General features: G+C 51.7%; 1 protein-coding gene and 1 long non-coding RNA gene across 10 annotated transcripts in view; one reads left to right on the forward strand and one right to left on the reverse strand.

Moving 5' to 3' along the window:
• Positions 1-27: 27 nt before the first annotated feature.
• MYO9B (myosin IXB) overlaps positions 28-23,266 on the forward strand; it is a 137,891-nt gene continuing 114,652 nt past the window's right edge. For all 9 annotated transcript variants that reach the window (XM_077978232.1, XM_077978233.1, XM_077978238.1 and 6 more), the window contains exon 1: positions 28-125. The gene's annotated coding sequence lies outside the window, so the exon portion shown is untranslated. The remainder of the gene's footprint in view (positions 126-23,266) is intronic.
• Positions 18,356-22,925, reverse strand: LOC144336850 (uncharacterized). Its single transcript, XR_013409214.1, has 3 exons — positions 22,784-22,925; positions 21,031-21,990; positions 18,356-19,266 (listed from the first exon to the last, which is right to left on the reverse strand). It is a non-coding gene; the product is annotated as an uncharacterized LOC144336850 (long non-coding RNA).

The following is a 23,266-nucleotide window of genomic DNA, read 5'->3' on the forward strand; positions in this document are numbered from 1 at the left end:
GCGGGAGCGCGCGGGGGAGCGGCGGGCGCGGCGGGGCGGAGCGGTCGGAGCAGCGGCGGGCTGGCAGGCGGTCGTCCGGCCGGGGACCCGGCCCGGGACCGGCGGCGCGCGGCGGCCGAGGCCAGGTGAGTTCCAGGCGGCCTCGGGTTGGCGACTCGAGCTCGAAGCCTGCCTGTGGGGGCTGCGCAGAAGAGGGACGGAGCTGAGGGCTGATGGGGGACGCGACGGCAGGGGTCGAGGGGGCGGGAACGAGCCTAGGGGTCTTGGAGAGGTTGCTGGGGATGAGTTGGAAGCGAGATGGTGAAGGAGAAAGTGGATGGAGATGGAGCTGGTGAGGGAGTTCGCGGGCGTGGGGGGGGGGGTGAGTCTTGTGGCTTTGAGCAGCTTCTCTGAAGAGGACGTGGCTTAAGTGGTAATTGGGGGGTCGCAGGAAACGGCGTTGTGGGGAGGCAAGGAGGCGGGAACGAGAGGCCCAGGCTGGGGGAGTGGGCAAGGCCAGTGGCGGGACAGCCGGGGTGCGGTTGGGGGGAAGGGGTGCGAGACCAATCTGGGGACGTCTGCCCGCGCGATTGAAGGAAGGGTGTCTGAGAAGAGGGCGGCGCCTGGCCCCCAGTGGGCGCTCAGTGAGTGCGGGGGGTTCTGAACTAACTGATGCGGCAGCCGGCTATTGGGAAGCGGGGAAATGGGAGCTGAAAAGGAAGTAAACGGAGTAGAAGTCATGGTAAGAACTAAGGGTAGGCTTAGGGAGGGAGGGCCAGGAGAGGAGGGAAGAGAAGGAAGGGGTTAGAATGGCCCCGTGCAGATAGATGTTGAGGTGCAGCTCCTGGAGATTCCGTCGCGCCCACCCTCCCCTCTTGATTCATGTCCTTCCTGACTTCACACTCAACAGCTGGGTGACCGGGGACGTGTCCCAACACCCTCTGTGCCAGTCTCCTGGTCTTGGAAAAGGCACCACCCTCCCTTTAAGACAGGGCTAGCGGGATTCTGGGATTCCCTCGATCCAAGGAAGAGACCTCAGGGCCGGCTGTGAGGCCGGAACTGTTTTTCAGGAGGGAGTGTGCATGCACCCTCATGTACAGGACTGTAGCCACCTCCGCAGAGCTGCATCCTTGGACTTAAATGGGTAAAACGACATACAGGAAATCTGTCCCCCGGTTGCTCTGAGCTCAGCCCTGGAGAGGCACGACAGCCACCAGTCCTCCTTTCTTTCCTGGGCACCCTGGAGGCGAGGGGTCTTTAAGGGAAGGCTTCTCTGTGCCTCTGTCTGAGGTGGGAGCCGGTGGGGACTCTGTGTTTTGCAGCCAGAGGGTCCTAACTCGGTTTGTTTTTTGGTGTTGGAGTCTTCAGAATCTTAGGGTGTCCAGGAGCAGCTGGAGGTGACCTGGGAGACAGGAAAGTTATTCACATCTGACAGGCCTGACTCTTGTGGCCCTGGCAGGGACTTTGTGCAGGGTGCTTTCTCCCCTTTCCCAACTGTAGGGATCTTAATCTGGGATCGGCCAGAAGGGCTGGGGAACCCCAGCTTATATTTAGTTGATAGCTCATTCAGGAGATGAACCTGGGTAGTTGGAATATACAGAGGGCCACAGAAAGATAAGTACCCCCTTCACTTCCAGAATATCCTAGCCTTTAGGAAAGGTGGCTTTGGCCTGGCTTGCCCCAGGACATGCAGTGACAGCCCACAGTCATGCCTCCTGCAGACATTGAACTGTGGGCTTGCCCTGGCCAAGACACCCCAATGAACAGGACCGGGATCTTCTGATCCCACAGCCCTGCGATCACCTCTTCCTGCCACTAGAGAATGGCCAAGCAGGGTCTTGTGGAGGAAGCACTGTGTTGGAGATCCTGGCTTTGCTCAAGTCTCTGTTCCTATTTCTGCCCTCTCACCTGCAAAATGAATGAATTGACCTCCATCAGCGTTTTTCAACGTGAAACCCAACTCTTCTCATCACTGTCTTGTCTCCAGTCCGTGTCCCCCCACTCCCGGCCTTGAACTCCACACAGCACCCCCACTCTTCATTCCTGGCTACAATGATCCTGCTTTTATTCCGTTTTCTATTCTACAGTTTATATCCAAAAATGATTGATTGATTGATTGATTGGTTGATTGATTTTTACCGCTTCTTCATCGTCCAAATAAAAAATTGCATTGTCGAAAGTGCTTTTGCACGTTGCACCTATTCCCAAAGCTTTGGAAACTGCAAATTTCTGGAAATCCCGAGGCAGTACCCTCCTTCGGGTCCAGTCTGGTGACTCAGTGGAGCAGGTAGAGATGTGGGAATCTCCCCTTTCTATTTGGCTGTAGGATTCATTATTTTCTCCCCACCGGGACATGTTAACTTGCTGCCTCCCATTCCTCATCTCTTCCAAATGGTGTGTCTTGGGTGGGCCTAGATTTCAGTTAGGCAAGGGCTGATTGTGCCAGGCGCTTGGTAGATTCCTGGGGACAGAGGTGCCCCCCTCCCACCACTCCCACCCCCGCCGCAACCTTGCACTTCCTCTTCAGAAAGAATGGAGTTCAGGCTAGGCCGCGGTGGCTCACGCCTGTAATCCCAGCACTTTCGGAGGCCAAGGCGGGTGGATCACAAGGTCAGGAGGTCAAGACCAGCCTGACCAATATGGAGAAACTCTGTCTCTACTAAAAATACAAAAATTAGCCGGGTGTGGTGGTGTGTGCCTATAATCCCAGATACTCTGGAGGCTGAGACAGGAGAATTGCTTGAACCCAGGAGGTGGAGGTTGCTGTGAGCCAAGATCGTGCCATTGCACTCCAGTCTGAGGGACAGAGCGAGACACCCTCAAAAATAAACAAATAAAAAAATAAAAAGGAATGGAATTCAGATCAGGTCATCAGTACAGCAACAGAGGGGCCACAAGATATTATGGGGGCAGAATTAGGAACAACCAATGCAAGCTTTAGGACAAGGGGGATTCCAGCAGGTTTCCTTGGAAGTGGTGGCTGGCCCCAGGTCAAACCTGGAAAGATACCACATGTTAAACCACGCCAGGCAGAGGGGATTGCTCAAGCAGATACCTTTGAAGCCCGGCCTGTACAGAGCATCCCAGCTCTCTCATTCTGCCAACCGGCAGCACGAGGGTCCTTGTTCTTATCTTCCTGATACAGAAAGGCCCAGGCAGGTGATAACTTCAGAGATGGTTCCTTGAGCTTTCTAGAAACATGCAGGATCCTTAGTAACCTTTAACTGGGGAAGCCCAGATCTCCAGGGCAGTTTCTCAACCGCACCACCATTGACATTTGGGGCTGTGCACTGTAGAACGTTGAATAGTGTCCCTGGCTGTCACCCATGAGATGCCAGTAGTATTCCGTCCCCTCTAAGGGGTAACAACCGAAAATGACTCCAGTCATGGCCACGTGTCCCCTTGGGGGGCGGGTGGAGGCAGAATCACCTCCGCAGGTGAAATGCGATGCTCATTAGTACAACCTGGTTCCCCTCTAGGGCCCATCGTTGCCTCAGTGGGTCCTTGGTGTTTGTGGAGCCCCCTGAGAAACTGCCACTAAGAGTGGGAACGGGGGCAGAGACCAGGAACTGAATCCTGCCATCCAGTCAGTTCTTAATCGGAGGGAGCAGGTCTCGATAAAAAGGAGGAACAGTTAGGAACTGACTGTGGCGGGGGGGGGTTAGGCAACGTGCCCGAGGGTGGACAGCGGGTGCCCTTGTCTTTCTCTTCTTTGTCTTATGACTGACCTGGATTTCTGGAGGAACTGTCCTCGTCTTAGAACGATCTGTTGCTTTTCTTCTGAGATTAGAGGTATTAGATTCTCTCCCAAGAGCTACTTTGGAGGTTGCCCTGGATAAACGTCGCTTTTGTAAGCTGCGTTATCTCTTCCGTGGACCCTTTCGCCCACCCGTTCCCAAGCACACACTGCTGAATTTTTGTTCTTGGTCTATCTTGCTCTCCCCTTCCCTGCTTGGCCCCCTCCTTGACCGTGACTTTGCTGCTTTCCCTTGATTGGAGGAAACGCTCTAGGGCCACGGGACTGACGGTCCCCTCTGGGTGCTGCCCCCGCACCCCACCCACCAGCCCTTTGTGTGCCCGGCATCCCCAGCCCAGCTGTGCCAGGCTGCCCCTGCTCGGCCGGCCATTCAGACAGCCCCGGGCGGCCTCTCGGCAGAGCAAGACAAGCCCTTCTCTTCTGCCCTCGTGGTCCCTGGAGTGGCAGAACAAAGGGCTCTGTCTCCACACCAGCCCACCGCCACAGCCCAGAGCCCCGTTCCCTTTCAGTTTCTATCGTGGCTGGGAAAGAGCCTCAGAGATTAGGCATGTTTCAGAAATGCAGCTGACGAGTTTGGGTTCTACTCATTTCCTCAGCCAGACTTTCTGAGCCCGAGCCCGATGATAAATAAAGTAGTGATTCAAGGGTTCAGCCCGTGGGTTCGTCGGAGCGATGAATAAGATATCCTTGTCTGACTCACTTGTTTAAAACCCCTCTCTGCCCTGCTGCACAGGGCTGTGTGTGCAAGAGAAGGAGCCCCGCTAGGCGTGTTTCATGGCTGTTGTTGCTGGGTGCCTGAGTTTGCTAGGGCTGCTGTAACAGAACCGCACGCTGGGTGGCCAAAATGACAGAAATATATTGGCCCGCAGTTCTAGAGGCCAGACGTTTAAGATCACATTCAAGATCAAGGTGTTGGCAGGGTTCGTGCCTTCAGAGGGCTGTGAGATCTGTTCCAAGCCTCTCTCTGATGGCTCAGACACAGCCATCTCTCCCTGGGTCTTTACATCGTCCTCCCTTTGTGCCTGTCTCTGTGTCCAGATTTCATCTTATGAGGACGGCAGTCATAGGGAAGGGGGCCCACCCTAATGACATCATTTTAAGTGAATCATCCCCATAAAGACCCTGTCTCTAGGCCAGGGTTGGTGGCACACGCCTGTAATCTCAGCCCTTTGGGAGGCCGAGGCGGGAGGATCGCTTGAGGCCAAGAGTTTAAGACCAACATGGACAACATAGCAAGATCCCATCTCTACAAAAAAATACTAAAATTAGCTGGACATAATGGTGAATGCCTGTGGTCCTAGCACTTTGAGAAGCTGAGACAGAAGGATCACTTGAGCCTGGGAGTTTCAGACTACAGTGAGCTATGATCATGTCACTGCATTCCAGCCTGGGTGACAGAACAACACCTCTATCTCAAAAAAAAAAAAAAAAAAGACCCAAATATACTCATACTCTGAAGTTCTGAGGTTTAGGATTTCAATATATGAATATTTGTTCGTGGAGGGGAGTGGTGGACACAGCTCAGCCCATAACACTGAAAAAGGGGCAAATTCAAATTGCATTTTTATTTATTATTTATTTTGGGGGGGGACTGTCACCCAGGCCGGAGTGCAGTGATGCGATCTCAGCTCACTGCAACCCCTGTCTCCCAGGTTCAAGTGCTTCTCCTGCCTCAGCCTCCCAAGTAGCTGGGACTACGGGTGTGCGCCACCACGCCCAACTAATTTTTGTATTTTTAGTAGAGATGGATTTTCATTGTGTTGACCAGCTGGTCTTAAACTCCTGGCATCAGGTGATGCGCCCGCTCGCCCTCCCCAAGTGCTGGGATAACAGACGTGAGCCACCGTGCCCAGCCTCAAATTACATTTTTAGGTAATACAGGAATCTGGGGGGAAATGATCGTGTCAATAGAGAACAGGTCCATTTTGTCTTTTCTCACTCCTTTAAATAAACACTTTAAGGGTGAGTAGGTTGGTTGGCTGCATCAATTTTGGAAGCTCCCTGTTGGGAATTTTCCAGATCTCACACTCATACATTCAAGGGTGACTAAAGAGAGGTGAGAGGCCTGATGCAGTGGCCCATGCCTGAATCCCAGCACTTTGGGAGGCCGAGGTGGGAGGATCACCTAAGGTCAGGAGTTTGAGACCAGCTTGGCCAACATGATGAAACCCAGTCTCTACTAAAAATACAAAAATTAGCCGGGTATAGTGGCACGCACCAGTAATCCCAGCTACTTGGGTGGCTGAGGCAGGAGAATTGCTTGAACCGAGGAGGCAGAAGTTGCAGTGAGCCGTGATCCCGCACCACTGCACTCTAGCCTGGGCGAGAGAGTGAGAGCCCGTCTCAAAAAAAAAAAGGAAAAAAAAAAAACAGAGGTGAGGACCCAGCCCAGGGAGGAGTGGATCCCGTGGGATTTTACAGGAGATGTGTTGAGGGCCAGGCCCACGAGACCGTGTGTGCCTGGTGGGGAAGCAGGATGAAGTTTACAAACAGGGCATGGGGCGGGGGTGTCTCTGCTCTCAGTATTGCCGGCGTCAGGGGCAAGGGATATCCAAAGTAACTCCACTCAGGGACCCAAGTGACCTTAGGATCAACTGCTGTCACAAGTGATTGAACAAAAGAAGTTTCTGGAATGTCTTAAAATCCTTCAGCAAAAAGGAAGTATTGGCTGGGAGCCAGGCTCAGAGCTGGCCCTTGGGGAGACTGAGGAGAACAGAAATAGCCCTCGCCTCTGTTCAGATATTCAGCCAGGAGTCACGAGCATGGAAGTCAAATTAATAGCCCAGTGGGGTCTGTGAAGGTGCCAGCAGCGGGCGAGCCTGTGATGGGAGCCTGCCTGGCCTGGGGACTCGCTTATGGGGGAAGTAGGAGACCCGAGAGCTTCCCCCGTCAGCCGTACCATGGGTCATCTGCCTGGGAGGTGGGCACCGCTGCTTCCTCATGAGTGAAGTCACAGCGGCACAGCAGCAGTGGGAGGCTCAAGGCTTTGCTGTGGATCTTCCCAGGCTCACTGCTCAGAGCATCTCCACGAGGAGGCATCTGCCACCTCCTGCATCCCATTCCAGGGCAGATGAGATCGGGGGCAGGAGGGTGACGTCTGAGATTTTGATTCCCAGGGTACGGGGACTCACGCAGGGTCAGGGGGTAGCTTGTCCACTGCTTGGGAAGACCCCTGAGGTCCTCGTCTTGTCATGTGGAGATGCTATTTATTGGGTGGGCACGAGAAGAAGAGAGGCAGAGAAAGTGCAATCGTACTTATTTGGCCCGTAGGCGCCATGGAAACTGGTTCCTTTTCCCTGGGTGGTCCCTTGGGAGTCAGCCTCATGATTTAGCAGGGAAGGGAGAAGGTAAGGGTTGGGGTGTCCTGGAGTGAAGAAAGTGGCCTGAACCGGGGCAGGTGCCTCCACAAGGCTGGCTCCTTCTTGCACCCCGCACTCTCAATATCCTGCAGCCAAGTGAGCATGGGGTTGGAACCGTGCTAATGTGTCAAGGGCCCATGAGTCCTTAGGAGGCTGAAAGTATGCAAATGTTTCTTTTTTTTTTTTTTGAGACAGGGTCTCACTCTGTCACCCAGGCTAAAGCGCAGTGACATGATCTTGGCTCACTGCAGCCTTGACGACCTCCCTGGGCTCAAGTGATCCTCCTACCTCATTCTCCCTAGTAGCTGGGACTGCAGGCAGTCACCATCATGCCAGGCTAATTTTTGTATTGCTTTTGGAGATGGGGTTTCACCATGTTGCCTGGTCTGGAACTCCTGGGCTCAAGCGATCACCCGCCTCAGCCTCCCAAAGTGCTGGGATTACAGGCATGAGCCACCACGCGCAGCCACTTTTCTGATTGATTTAAAGCATAGCTTCTCAGCCGCAGCATTGGTGACATTGGGGGCAGATCGTTCTCTTGGGTAGGAGCTGCTGTCTGCACTGTAGGGTGTTGAACAGCGTCCCTGGCCTCCACCCTTCAGATGCCGGTAGCACCCCCTCCTCCGTGTCTGGATAACCAGAAATGTCTCTAGACATGGCCAAGTGTCTCCTGGAGGGCGGAGTCAGCCCTGGGTGAGAAACACTAGTTCGGGGTTCTTTTGACTCCTAAGTGAGTTTGCGTCTGTCGTCATCTGACTGACCGAAGTCCTAGGATGCTGCGCACATTTTTTTTTCTTTTTTTTTTTTTTTAGATGGAGTTTCGTTCTTGTTGCCCAGGCTGGAGTGCAATGGCACAGTCTTGGCTCACTGCAACCTCCACCTCCTGGGTTCAAGTGATCGATTCTCCTGCCTCAGCCTCCCAAGTAGCTGGGATTATAGGCACCCACTACCATGCCCAGCTAATTTTTGTATTTTTAGTAGAGATGGGATTTCACCATGTTTGCCAGGCCGGTCTTGAACTCCTGACCTCAGGTGATCCACCCGCCTTAGCCTCCCAAAGTGCTGGGATTACAGGCGTGAGCTGCTGCGCCCAGCTCACACATTTAAATACACAAAGTGAATGGGGAAGGAGAGAGGAGAGAAATCAGAGAGACTAGGTAGATTCTCCTGGTTAGTAGCCCACTGGGCGCCAAGTGCGGTGGTCTATGCCTGTAATCCCAGCACTTTGGGAGGCAGAGGTGGGAGGATCCCCTGGGCCCAGGAGTTCCAGACCAGCCTCAGCAACATAGTGAATCCCCGTCTCTACAAAAAGATACAAAAATTAGCCAGGTGTGTTGGCACATGTCTGTGGTCCCAGCTACTCAGGAGGCTGAAGCCAGAGGATCACTTGAACCTGGGAGGTCGAGGCTACAGTGAACCAAGGTGGTGCCACTGCACTCCAGCCTGGGTGACAGAGAGAGACTCATCTCAAAAAAAAAAAAATTATTAGGAATGTATTTTGTGCATTCTGGTGTTTAGTGTGAAGACGGAATCAATTTTTTTCCAAATAATTAATGTAGGGTCTCTCACCCTCAGCACTGCTGATATTTGTGGCTGGGTCCGTCTCTGTGGTGGGGCCTTGAGCACCACGGGGTGTGGAGCAGCATTTCCAGCCTCAACCCTCTTCATGTTGATAGCATCCTCCCTGTCCCGACAACCAAATATGTCTCAGGGCCAGGCGCAGTGGATCACACCTGTAACCCCAACACTTTGGGAGACTGAGGCGGGCAGATCACTTGAAGCTAGGAGTTGGAGACCAGCCTGGCCAACATGGCGAAATCCTGTCTGCACTAAAAATACAAAAAAAAAAAAAAAATTAGCCAGGCATGGTGGTGTGCACCTGTAATCCCAGCTACTTGGGAGGCTGAGGCACAAAAATAGCTTGAACCCAGGAGGTAGAGGTTGCAGTGAGCCAAGATCATGCCACTGTACTCCAGCCTGGGCAACAGAGCAAGACTCTGTCTCAAAGGGAAAAAAAAATGTCTCAGGACAGAGGTTGCCAAGTGTCCCCTGAGGGCAGAGTCTGTTCCAGGGCAGAAACACTGATATAGAACACCAAGCTTTTGAGGGGCAAGCAGAGCCTGTTGAGACCTGCAGGTCAAGCCCATGACTGGCCTGAGGCGACTCGTTTCTCACCTGCCTTCATGTTGTGATCACCAGAGTCCCTGGCACAGGGATGAGCTTCAAGGGGAGCTGGGGAGTGGCTGTTTCACCAAAGACATTGATGGCAGCAAATCCTGGGACCATTGCCCCCCCCATCTGGTTTCGCTCTCAGGTGATCAGAAAGTGGAACCAGCTTGAGCCTGGGAGGTCCTTTGTAGAAACTGAGCAGAGGGTGGGTTTCCTGGCCAGGAGGAGGAGCATCTAGCTGAAGGCCACAAGGGCTGGATCGCGGATGGGCGGCATGGGGTGATCCTAGCATGCAGAGAGCGCTCCACGTGGAAGCCAGAAGCCTGGGGCAGATGGGTGGCCAGGTCGTGAGCCACCTAGGCAGCTCAGCAGATGTGGAGAATGGGAATAAATTTGGGGGTCTTTTGGGGGATTAGTGGGATAGGTGATAGCTAAAAGGTACAGGGTTTCTTTTTAAGGTGATGTAAATGTTCTAGCCAGGGGCAGTGGTTCATGCCTGCAATTCCAGCTCTTTGGGAGGACGAGGCAGGAGAATCACTTGAGCCCAGAAGTTTGAGACTGGCCTGGGCAACGTAGGGAGATCTCATCTTAAAAAAAAAAAATAGAAAAATTAGCTGAGTGTGGACTTGCACCTGTAGTCCCAGCTACTCCAGAAACTGAGGTGGGAGGATTGCTTGAACCCAGGAATTCGAGCCTGGCCTGGGTAACATAGGGAGACACCTGTTCTTACCCTCGAGATGGCTTTCCCTCTGGGCGTGACGACAGATGGGCTGTGTGATTGCAGAGGGGTCTGCCCTTCCAGACCCATGTCCCTGGCTGCCCTCCCCATCTTCGTTTACAAGCCCACAGGTCACCCGGGAAGGACCTGCAGCCCAGCCACCTGCGGGGCCCGGTGGCTCGGCCTTCTACCTGTGACCAGAACCCACCTGCAGAGTCTCATGGGCCTGATCCAGGCAAATGTCAGCTCCCCCCAAGGCACCCACAGGACGTGCTTCCACCCAGGCCCCCCACAGTCCATCTGCCACAGATGGTAACATTTTCTTAATGTCACTCTGGTCCTGGTGCCCCTGCATCAAACCACATGGGGCTCCCCTGTCGGACTTGCATGAAAATCTAACCACATTTGCAGGGCCCTGGAGGATCTGACCTTCCCCATCTCGGCTTCTCTCTCCCCGCCTCCAGCCTTGGACCCACCGGCCACACTGGGCTCCTTGTTCTCAGACCCGCTCTGACCCCGCCTGCCCGCTCCCCGCCCTCGCCTGGGCTGCTGTCCTCAAGCTCCAGGCACGTCCAGCTCATTTGCACTATATAGGCCTCAGCAACCGTTTGCCCTGAGCACTGCCCCATGGGTTCCTATCCCTGGCTTCCCCACCTTGGCCTGGCTCATATTGGGGCCGATTATTTTTTGCTGTAGGGGCCATGCCGTGCACTATGGGACACTGAGCGGCATCCCTGGCCTCCACCTACAAGATGCAGTGTCCCCTTGCCACAAGTGGTAACATCCAAAATGTCTCCATGGCCAGGCACAGTGGCTCACGCCTGTAATTCCAACACTTTGGGAGGCTGAGGCGGGCGGATCGCTTGAGGCCAGGAGTTCAAGACCAGCCTGGCCAGCATGGAGAAACCCCGTCTCTACTAAAAATACAAAAATTAGCTGGGTGTGGTGGCGGGTGCATTTTGTCCTAGCTACTTGGGAGGCTGAGGCATGAGAACCACTTGAACCCGCGAGGCAGAGGTGACAGCAAGCTGAAATAGCGCTACTGTACTTCAGCCTGGAAAACAGAGCAAGACTTCATCTCAAAAAAAAAAAAAAAACAAAAGTCTCGAGACAGATGTCTGTCCCAGCAGGGACAGACTCACTCCTGGCTGAGAACTGCTGTGCTAGCACAGTTATGCTGGATTTTTCCTCCCCAAAGCACTTATCGCTGTTGCAGTTACCTCCTTGCTTTGTGGTGAGTGTGTTTTCCGTCTCCTTCACCTGCACGTTCTGTCTCCTGTGCCCAACTTCAGCCTGGCCCGGGATGAGCACTGGAGGAACATTTGTTAACCATATGTTGAAAGAAGACAGCCTCCTCTGAAACATCAGCACAGATCCCAGGGAGGGAGACCCCAGGGCCTGGAGGGGTGGGCATATAGCACAGGTCGGAGAGCACTTGGGCTGTGGGGAGGTGGGTGGCCAGAACGTGCTGAAACAACACATACCTGGGAAGGGACTTTCTCCGGGGCGTGGGGCTCAGAACAGTCAGGCCGGATGGAAGGTCTGGGGGAATGCCTTGTGGAAGACAAGGGACAATCTGAACAGGTTCAGAAGAACACATTCAACTCTGAAGTTGAGCGTGGAATTGGCAGAAGTCACGAGAGAGCATTTGCGATGAGCTTCTTGGGAATATTCAGTTAAGGCAGAAAAAAGACTGGAGCAACTGAAGGGCTCACCCAGCTACTTTCTGGCCTGAGTGTTCCACTCAAGGCCTTCGGCACTGGGCAACTGGATTCATGTCGTGGGGCTTCCATAACTAAGTACCTATCCTGGGGTGGCTGAGGAGGCCACAAGTCTGAAATGAAGGTGTTGGCTGGGCACGGTGGCTCATGCCAATAATCACAACACTTTGGGAGGCCGAGGCGGGTGGATCACCTGAAGTCAGGAGTTCACGACCAGCCTGACTAACATGGTGAAACCCTGTCTCTACTAAATACAAAAAAATTAGCCAGGCGTGGTGGTGCATGCCTATAATCTGAGCTACTTGGTAGGCGGAGACAGGAGAATCGCTTGTACCTGGGAGGCGGAGGTTGCAGTGAGCCGAGATCACGCCATTGCACTCCAGCCTGGGCAACAAGAGCAAAACTCTGTCTCAAAAACAAGCAAACAAACAAACAAAAAATTAGCTGGGCGTGGTGGTGGGTGCCTGTCATCCCAGCTACTCGGGAGGCTGAGGCAGGAGAATTGTTTGAACCCGGGAGGTGGAGGTTGCAGTGAGCTGAGATCGCACCACTGCACTCCAGCCTGGGCGACAGAGCAAGACTCCATCTCAAAAAAAAAAAAAAAAAAAAAGGTGTCAGCAGGACCACACTCCCTCTGGAGGCTCTAGGGGAGGACTCTTCCTGCCTGTTCTAGCTTCTGGGGCTCCAGGCATTCCATGGTCTGTGGTCACATCACTCCAATCCCCGCCTCCGTCTTTATTCACGTGCCGTCTTCCCTCTGTGTGCACATGTGTCTCTTTTCCTTTTATAAGGATACAAGTCTTTGGATTTGGAGCCCACCCTAGTCCAGTACAACCTGATCTTAACTGACTACATCCCCAAAGCCTTTGTTTCCAAACAAGGTCACGTTCTGAGTTTCAGGGTAAGCATGAGTTTTGGGGAACACGAATGAACTCCCCACTGGAAATGCCTCTCTTTGTGATTTTGCCCTGCGGATGCTGTTTCTTGGCCCTGCTGGCTCCCCAAGGAGTTTCCCATCCCTGCTCTGTCCCACCCCTAGGACTTGGCCCGTTAGCAGGGCCTGGGCCACCAGTGATGCCCACCAATTCCTGTGATGTCCTGTGCCAGCCTGTGATATGAGCCCATTCACCTCTGCGGTGGAATCTTGGAAGCAGCCCCACTTACTTTGTTTGTTTACTTGTTTGTGTGTGTGTGAGAGAGAAACAGGATCTGTCTCTGTTGCCGAGGCTGGAGTGCCCTGGCACTATCACGGCTCGATCTCCCAGGCTTAAGTGATCCTCCCGCCTCAGCCTCCTGAGTACCTGGGACCACAGGTGCACTCCACTATGCCCGGCTCATTTCTTATTTTTTGTAGAACTTGGTGTGGGGGGGGTTCCTTCTTTGTTGCCCAGGCTGATCTCAAACTCCTAGGCTCACGTAGCCTCGCAAAGTGCTGGGATTACAGGCATAAGCCACCACACCTGGCCATATCCCCACTTTTTGAAATGCCCCAAAAGAGCTTAGTTCCTCCCTCCTGTCACCTGCACTGCGCCATCCCTTGGAGTTTTCTTAACAGTTTCTTCTCTTGAGTGTCCACTTCCTCCCGACTGGCACGTGAGCATGGCCATCTTACGGTTAGGTTGGAGATGTAGAAAAATGAGGACAAAGGCCTCTAAGTCGTCCTCCCACTCTGAGCCACCCTGACCGACAGACTGACTTTGTGGTCATTCCTCCGTGTGTGTGTTTCCATCTTTCCCATACGGCCCATGAGGTTTCTTCTTAAAAAAAAAAAAAAAAATCCTCAACAGGATCAGCGAAACGTACGCAAAACGTGACATGCGCTGAATGCTGCAGGATGCATCCTAAAGGAGTCTGCTGCAATGCTAGTTAGCCTTCTCTTAGCTTGAGAATGATTTCATCCTATAAACATGTGGCTTCAAATTATGGCCTTATATAAACGAAACGGCTACGCTACACTTTCTGGAGTCCCCGTCCGGAGGCCTTTATCTTCCAGTAAATTCCGAATCCTCCACCAAACTGGTAGGCAGAACCCTACTTTCTGTGTAGCTGGCCTTGAGAGCGGCTAATTCACATCCGGCCACTGACCCCCCACCCCCAGGGCCTGTTTTTTTCGTTGTCATGCCTTTCCTTACACCTCCTTTCTATGAGAACGCAAGGAAAAGGCTCTGAATTGAGATTGGCATTTTTTCAGAGTGCAGAAAGCATATACCGGCCTGGCTTTTACGAAGCCATTTCTTTTTGCACCGCTCTGTTTTTTTAAAAGGAGTATTCATTTTTATTTTAGTGAAATGCACATAACGTGTAATTTATAATGACTAATATTCAGTGCATTCACAGTATTGTGCAAACACCAGCTCTATCTGATTGCAGAACACTTTCATCCCCCAAAAGGAAACCCCGTCCCCATCCCCATTAGCCATCTCTCCCCACTCCTCGTCCCCCAGCTCCTCACAACAACTCATCACTTTCTGTGTCTGTGAATTTGTTCTGGCGTTCTGGACATTTCTATAAATGGAGTCACACCCCATATGGTCTTTCGTGTCTGGCTTCTCTCACTCAGCATCGTGTTTTTTAGTTTCATCCACATTATAGTATGAATCGGTGCTTCCTTCCTTTTTTTTTTTTTTTTTTTTTTTGAGACAAGATCTGGCTCTGTTGGCCAAGTTGGAGTGCAGTGTAACGATCTCGGCTCACTGCAGCCTCTGCCTCCCAGGCTCAAGCCATCTTCCCACTTCAGCCTCCCAAGTAGCTGGGATTACAAGCACACGCCACCACGCCTCGCTAATTTTTGTGTTTTTTTCTGTAGAGACGGGGTTTCGCCATGTTCCTCAGGCTGGTCTCGAACTCGTGAACTCAAGCAGTCTGCCAGCCTCGGCCTTGCAAAGTGCTGAGATTACAGGCGTGAGCCGCCTCACTCAGCCTTCATTTCTTTTTATGGCCAAATAATATTCCATTGGATGAATGGGCCACGTTGGGTTTTTCCATTCATCTGTTAACAGGCACTTTGTTAGCACTTTTTGGCATTTCTTCGAGGATCTTTGTAGTCTGACAGTTTGATTTTCATTTGGTGACAAGGGGATCGTTCTTACAAAAGGCCTTGGTCGTACTGATGCTATCAGCTGGAGGATGTGTTTTGCTTCCCGTTCGCATTGTCTGTGCGTGGGATGGGCAGAGTCGGGGTAGAGTGGTTATGTTAGCCTTGGGGTATTTTGGTGAGACAATTCGGTTTAAGGAAGGAAACACGTTTGCAGGACCCAGACCCCAAAACACAACCACAACCCGAGGTTGCCACTTGGCTGAGCTGTCCCCCACAGGGACTTCAGGTCCCTGGTTCCTCCAGCCCCATCTGCTTCCTTCCATTCCCACCAGAACCAGGGGATTCTCCAAGGGCAGGTTTCACATCCACTTGGGGCAGGGATCTTAAGCCACAGCAAGATTAATTTCCAGGTCCCAGGTCTCCTGGGAAACCACAAAAAACTGAGCCCTGCCAAGTCAGAACATTCTCTGAAGCTCTGATAATCAAAACAGTGTGGCACCTCACAAGCCTCAGCAGCCCAGAGGTGGACCACACATATAAAATAATTCCATGTGTAGTATTTAACAAAGGAGGCTCCCCAATCCAGGGAGGGAAGGATTCTTTCACAAGAGGCATTAAAACAGTTGCTTCCCTGTTTGGAAGCAGTTTTGTTTCGTTTTTTGTTTTTTTGATACATGGTCTTGCTCTGTGGCCCAGGCTGGAGTGCAGTGGCATGATCACAGCTCACTTCAGCCTTGACCTCATGGGCTCAAGCAATCCTCCTGCCTCAGCCTCCCGAGTAGCTGGGACTATAGGCGTGCACCACCACACCCAGCTAATTTTTAAATTTTTTTATAGAGATGGGGTCTTGTGGCCAGGCACAGTGGCTTACACCTGTAATCCCAGCACTTTGGGAGGCCAAGGCTGGCAGATCACTTGAGGTCAGGAGTTTGAGACCAGCCTGGCCAACATGGTGAAACCCCATCTCTACTAAAAATACATAAATTAGCTGGGTATGGTAGTGTTCGGGCCCAGGTAGAGGGGGTCAGCCTGGAGCTGTGGGTGAAAGGACAGGCCCATGTGGGAGCAGGAGAGGACCAGGCTGATGAGCCTTGCAGGGGGCACTCCAGCTTATGGTCCCAGCTTGTTTCTGCTCCCACCACCCCCATCCCACTGCCAGGGAGGGACGTCCCTTCTCTGGCAACCCCCTTCCCCACAGCCCTGGCTGCTCAGCAGCTGCCTTGAGCAAGCCTTATCCACTTCCTCCTGGCCTGGGGGAAGGGCACACATCTGCCAGTCCTGTGACCATCCTCTTCAGCCCCATCTCTGAGAGTGGGGTTTCCTGAGTGTCTGTCCTTCTGCCTCGCACATCAGGGGCCCAGAGCTGCAGAAGCCCCCACAGGCTGTGTTCCCAGCAGGGCTCAGAGGGCTCCTGATGCTCCGTCAGCAGTCCCTGGAGGACGTGGAGCAGTCTCAAGTGCAGCCATCCGTGTGGCCTTCAGCCCTTGTCATTCCGTGAGCTAGCATCAGCCCTCCCTTCGGGGGATGGCAGAGGCTGCAGGAAGCAGGAGAAAGAGCCCATCCTTGGGTTCTCCTGGCTTCTCGCTCAGAGCAGCTCTCTGCTATGAAGGAGGAAGTAGGCATATCCCAGTGAGCTTTGCACCGCCTACATCCAGGCAGCTCAGCCGTAAGTCAGCCCAAAGCCCGCTAGCTGGGAGCTGCACTGAGCCCCTGGTCACAAAAGTGAACGTCACAGGACAGGCCAACTCTGCCTGGGCCTCGCTCTGTGCACATACACAGGTGCACGCGTGTGTGTAGGCATGAACATGGGGGTAGGCGTCTGCATGCAAATGTTTTGTGTACAAGCATGTACGTGTGGCTGTGCACGTGTGTGTGCATGAGTGTTCATATGGATGTATATGCTGGGCGAGGCGGCTGGATCACTTGAGGCTAGAAGTTGGAGACCAGCCTGGCCAACATGGCAAAGCCCCGTCTCTGCTAAAAATACTAAAATTAGCCAGACGTGGAGATGCATGCCTATATCCCAGCTACTTGGGTGGCTGAAGCTCGAGAATCTCTTGAACCCAGAAGGCAGAGGTTGCAGTGAGCTGAGATCGCGCCGCTGCTTTCCAGCCTGGGCGACAGAGCAAGACTCCGTCAAAAAAAAAAAAAAAAAAGCGCTTGCACATATGTTCCTACATACCTGTGTCCTTGTATGTATGTGCATGCATGTGAGTGTGTATACAGGCATGTGAATATGTGTACAAGCGTGTGTGCATAGTGTGTCCGTGTGTGATGTGTTTATATGAGCATGGATGTGTCCTATGTTGTGTGTACTATGTGCACACAAGCATGTGTATTCACATGTGTGTCCTCTGTGTACATGCAAGCACATGGAAGTACATATGCCAGCACACACACACATTCGTGCAGGTGTGATTAAGACATGTATCTTGGCCAGGCACAGTGGCTCACACCTATAATCCTGGCACTTTGGGAGACCGAGGCAGGCGGATCACCTGAGGTCAGCAGGAGTTGGAGACCAACCTGGCCAACATGGTGAAACCCCATCCGAATCAAAAATAAAAAATTAGCTGGGTGTGGTAGTACACACCTGTAATCCCAGCTACTTGGGAGGCTGAGGCAGGAGAATGGCTTAAACCCAGAGGCAGAGGTTGCAGTGAGCCAAGATCATGCCACTGCACTCCAGCCTGGGCAACAAGAGTGAAACTCCCATTTCAAAAAAAAAAAAAAGAAAAAGACATGTATCCTTAATTTGGGCTCCTGTATTCCTCACTTGGCTTGGAAGTGTGTAAACCTCTGTCCATCTTCCTTGGCCCTATGGAGCTGCCTGAGAACATTCCATGATTAACTCTCGTGGCGTCCTGGTACAACCAGGTGAGTGATACCATGTGGCAGCTGGGAACCTGACGTACCTTTAGATGTGCAACCATCTCCCAGCCATGGTGTCTGAGGAACTGTGCCTGGGCTCAAGGGCTGAACTTTTGAATACAGAGCAAGAAGTTTTAAAAAGATAAACTCCTGGGGAAATGGGATCTTTTAAATCCATGTAATTTTTAAAGCAGTATTTTTTGGGGGGTGGTTTGAGACAGGTTCTGCCACGTGGCCCAGGCTGTGGTGCAGTGGTACAGTCACTGCTCACTGCAGCCTCCACCCCCTGGGCTCAAGTAGTCCTCCCACCTCAGCCTCCCAAGAAGCTGGGACTACAAGTGTGTGCCACCATGCCCAGCTATTTTTTTTTTTTTTTTTTTTTTTTGTAGAGATGCCTCGTTGTGTGGCCCAGGCTGGTTTAGAATTCCTCAGCTCAAGCAATCCGCCCTCTTCAGCCTCCCAAAGTGCTGGGATTATAGGCATGAGCCACGGCACCTGGCTTTGTTGTTGTTGTTGTTGTTGTTGTTATTGTTAAGACAGAGTTTCACTCTCTTCCCCAGGCTGGAGTGCAATGACGCAATCTCACCTCACTGCAATCTCCACCTGTTGGGTTCAAGCGATTCTCCTGCCTCAGCCTCCTGAGTAGCTGGGAGGGCATGCCTCACCATGCCCAGTTTATTTTGTATTTTTAGTAGAGACGGGATTTCTCCATGTTGGTCAGGTTGGTCTCGTACTCCCAACCTCAGGTGATCCGCCCACCTCGGCCTCTCAAAGTACTGGGATTACAGGCATGAATCACCACACTCGGCCAAGCACCTGGCCTTTTTAAGCAGTTTTATCCAGATGAAATTGTTACATAATAGGCTGTACTTACTAAGTGTACAAACGGCTGTGAGCCCACCACCATGACCATCATAAACACATCCATCATCTGAAAAGTGTCCTCAGGCCTCTTGTCATCCCTCCCCGCCCCACATCCCCAAGCAGCCACCAATCAGTTTTCTGTCTTCATAGATCAGTTTGCATTTTCTATAATTTTATATACATGAAATCAGACAGTATAGGCTCTTTTTAAAACTTAATTAAGGAAAAGTCAGACAGTATAGGCTCTTTTTAAAACTTAATTAAGGAAAAGTCACAAAATGTAAAATTCACCATCTAAAGCGTGCAATTTGGCTGGGTGTGGTAGCTCAAACCTGTAACCCTAGCACTTTGGGAGGCTGATACAGGCAGATTGCTTGAGCCCAGGAGTTTGAGACTAGCCTGGGCAACATGGTGAAGCCCAGTCTCTACTAAAAATACAAAAATTAGCCAGGCGTGGTGGCATGTGTCTGTAGTCCCAGCTGCTCGGGAGGCTGAGGTGGGAGGATTGCTTGAGCCAGGGGAGGTTGAGACTGCAGTGAGCCACAGTTGCACTACTGGACTCCAGCCTGGGCAACAGAATGAGATCCTGTCTCAAAAATAAAAATTTGGCCAGGCATGGTGGCTCATGCCTGTAATTCCAGCACTTTGGAGGCTGAGGCGGGCAGATCACTTGAGGTCAGGAGTTCCAGACCAGCCTGGCCAACATGACGAAACCCTATCTCTACTAAAAATACAAAAATTAGCTGGGCATGGTGGCGGGTGCCTGTAATTCCCTGAGGTTGGAAGAGAGGCTGAGGCAGGAGAATCGCTTGAACCCAGCACATGGAGGTTACAGTGAGCCAGGATCGCAGCACTGCAATGGAATGCAAGACTTTGTCTCAAAAATAAAATAAAATAAAAATTAGTGTGCTAGTCAGTGCATTCACAGTGTTGTGCAACGACCAGCTCTGTCTGATTCCAGAACATTTCATCCCCTTAAAAGGAAACCCGGTCCCCATTAGCAATCACTCCCTATTCCCCCTCCCCTAGTCCCTGGCAACCGCCAATCTGCTTCCTGTCTCTATGGATTTGCCTGTTCTGGACATTTCGTATCAACGGAATCATACACCCAGTGGCCTTTTGTGTGTGGCTATGGCCTTTTGTGTCTGGCTTCTCTCAGCCTCATGTTTTTGGGGTTCATCCATGTTGTAGCATGGAGCAGTGGTTCATTCCTTTTTATGGCTGAGTCATATTCCGTTGTGTGGATGGACCACGTTGTGTGTATCCGTTCATCTGCCGACGGACGTTGGGTTGTTTCCGCCTTTCGACTGTTGTGAATAGAGACGCAGTGAACGTTGGTGTACAAGGAATTGAGTCACTGATTTCCATTCTTTTGAGTCTATACCTGGGAGCAGAATTGCTAGGTCTGTATGTAGTCTCTTTTTTTTTTTTTTTTTTTTTGAGATGGAGTCTCGCTCTGTCGCCCAGCCTGGAGTGCACTGGCAAATCTCGGCTCGCTGCAAGCTCCGCTTCCTGGATTCACGCCATTCTCCCGCCTCAGCCTCCTGAGTAGCTGGGACTACAGGTGCCCCCCACCATGCCTGGCTAATTTTTGTTTTTGTTTTTGTATTTTTAGTAGAGACGGGGTTTCACCGTGTTAGCCAGGATGGTCTCAACCTCCTGACCCTGTGATCCGCCTGCCTCGGCCTCCCAAAGTGCTGGGATTACAGGCATGAGCCACCACGCCCGGCCGTGTCAGGCTCCTTTCACTCAGCCCAGCAATTCTGAGTTGCTTTCCTACCATTGTGAGCATCAGGAACCAGCCATCCTGAACTTGTTGGTTCCTTCTCATTGCTGAGCCATATTCCATGGTGTGGTCAGTTTGTTCATTCAGTTGGTGGACATTTGGGTTCTCAGTTTGGGGGTCTCAGAAGTTACATGTCTCTGTCTCGACATCTGCGTCATTTCTCCTGAGTAACTCCGGAGAGGGGAATTGCTGGGTCACGTGCTAGGTATGTGTTTTAACATTGAAAGAAACTGCTAAAGTGTTTTCTAAAGCGGATGAGGGCCAGGCACAGTAGCGCATGCCTGTAATCCCAGCACTTTGGGAGGTCAAGGCAGGTGGAGTTCCAGAGCAGCCTGGGCAACATGACAAAACCCCCTCTCTGCAAAAAAAAATACAAAAATTAGCTGGGCATGGTGGTGCGGTCAGAGGATTACTTGAGCCCAGTCAGCCTGGGAGGTCGAGGCTGCAATGAGCTGAGATCATGCCACTGCATTCCAGCCTGAGTGACAGAGTGAGGCCCTGTCTCAAAACATAAAAAAGTGGAAGAGCTGCCTCGTTCAGATAGTAGTTGTTGTTGTTGCTGTTGTTGTTTAAGACATAGAGTCTCGGCTGGGCATGGTGGCTCACGCTTGTAAATCCTAGCACTTTGGGAGGCCGAGGAGGGTGGATCACCTGAGGTCAGGAGTTCGAGACCAGCCTGGCCAACATGGTGAAACACCGTCTCTACTAAAAATATAAAAATTAGCCAGGCATGGTGGTGGGCGCCTGTAATCCCAGCTACTCAGGAGGCTGAGGCAGGAGAGTCGGTTCAACCCGATAGGCGGAGGTTGCAGTGAGCCAAGATCACACTACTGTGCTCCAGCCTAGGTGATAAAGTGAGACTCCATTTCAAAAAAATAAAAATAAAAAAAAACCAGCGTCTCGCCCTGTTGCTCAAGCCGTGTCTTAAGTAAATAAAATAAAAATAAAAGCAAACAAAAAAAAAAACCAAACCTGCCTCTCAAGGCTTTATCTCATGACCTGGAGGAACATTCAAATGCACTGACATGTCAAGGGAAGAATTAGGTTTTACAGCTGAATGAATAAGACAATCCAAATTTCATTAAGCTATATACAGTGTATATCTGTTTGCCTGGAAGAAAACACGACAGTTACTTACTCACTTGGGGGAAAGTTTTAAGAGAAAGTTTTAAGAGTTAAATGTCCCCCAGCCTTCTTCCCTATCGCCACTCCCTATCCCTGTGTGAACTGTTGCCTCAGCCTCATAAGTTATCGTTTCTTTCAGCCTCAGCCCTTCTAACACTTCTGCAGGAATTCCCAGAGCCTCTGGTGGCCCTGACCCCACTCAGACACAGTGCTGAGTCATGCTTCTCTTTAGGGCAGAGGTCAGCAAACCTTTGCTTTGAAGGGCTGGATAGCAAATATTTTAGGCTTTCCAGGCCGTAATATTACAGTCTGTACCTGAACTATTTCATTCTGCTCTTGTAGCAAAAGCAGCCACAGACAATAAGGAAATGAGTGGGCAAAGCTGCCTTCCAATAAAATTTTATTTATAAAAACAGGTGGTGTGCCTATCATACTATCCTTTACTCTTTTACTCACCTCATGAACGAACTCCTCTTCATCCTTCAGAACCCCTCTTTTTTTTTTTTCCAAGATGGAGTCTTACTCTGTCGCCCAGGCCAGAATGCAGTGGCACAATTACAGCTCGCTGCAACCTCCACCTCCCGGGTTCAAGTGATTCTCCTGCCTCAGCCTCCCAAGTAGCTGGGATTACAGGCGCCTGCCACTGCGCCCGGCTAATTTTTGTATTTTTAGTAGAGACAGGGTTTCACCGTGTTGGCCAGACTGGTCTTGAACTCCTGACCTCGAGCAATCCACCCATCTTGGCCTCCCAAAGTGCTGGGATTACAAGTGCGAGTGACTGCGCCTGGACTCAGAACCCCTCTTGATATTCCCACTCCCCTAATGTCTTCTCTTGTTCTTTAGGATAATCACTCCTACTGTGTGTCTTTTAACCATTGCGCTGGATTCACCTCTGCACTCACGTCTGTTTGCGTACCAGCCTCTCCTGCCTGTCTTTGGGCCCCATCTTCACACCCTCAGCCATTCTTGGTTGACTCGTGCCGCATTTATGGCTCTTGCTCCAAGCCCCCAGGTGGGCTGGCACCAGCATTTCTTTTTCTTGCAACCTTCAGAAGCAAATGCATTTTTTAGGAATAAACTTGGCTGGGCACAGTCACTCATGCCTATAATCTCGGCACTCTAGGGGGCCTAGGCAGGTGGATCGTTTGAGCTTAGGAGTTCAAGGCCACCTGGCCAACATAATAAGGCTGTCTCTATTAAGGGAAAAAAAAAAAAAAAAGGTCGGGCACAGTGGCTCACGTCTGTAATCTCAGCACTTTGGAAGGCCGAGGAGGGCGGATCACCTGAGGTCAGGAGTTCGAGACTAGCCTGGCCAACATGGTAGAACCCTGTCTCTACTAAAAATACAAAAAAAATTAGCTGAGCTTAGTGGCGGGTGCCTATAATATCCCAGCTACTTGGGAGGCTGAGACAGGAGAATCACTTGAACCCGGGAGGCGGAGGTTACAGTGAGTCGACATCATACCACTGCGCTAGAGCCTGGGCAACAAACAGCGAATCTCCATCTCAAAAAAAAAAAAAAAAAAAGAGAAAGAAAAGCCAAGCCCAGACTTCATCACTACACAATATATGTATATAAGAAACCTGCACTTGTAGACCGGGCGTGGTGGCTCACCCCTCTAATCCCAGCACTTTGGGAGGTCGAGGTGGGCAGATCACCTGAGGTCAGGAGTTCGAGATCAGCCTGGCCAAAAAGTAGCCGGGTGTGGTGGCACATGCCTATAGTCCCAGCTATTCAGGAGGCTGAGGCAGGAGAATTGCTTGAACCCAGGCAGCAGAGGTTGCAGTGAGCCGAGACTGCACCACTGCACTCCAGCCTAAGCGACAGAGTGAGACTCTTGTCTCAAAAACAAAAAAAAAGGAAAAGAAAAGAAATTGGT

The sequence above is a fragment of the Macaca mulatta genome, chromosome 19 (genome assembly GCF_049350105.2).
Source record: "Macaca mulatta isolate MMU2019108-1 chromosome 19, T2T-MMU8v2.0, whole genome shotgun sequence".
Lineage (NCBI taxonomy): Eukaryota > Metazoa > Chordata > Mammalia > Primates > Cercopithecidae > Macaca > Macaca mulatta.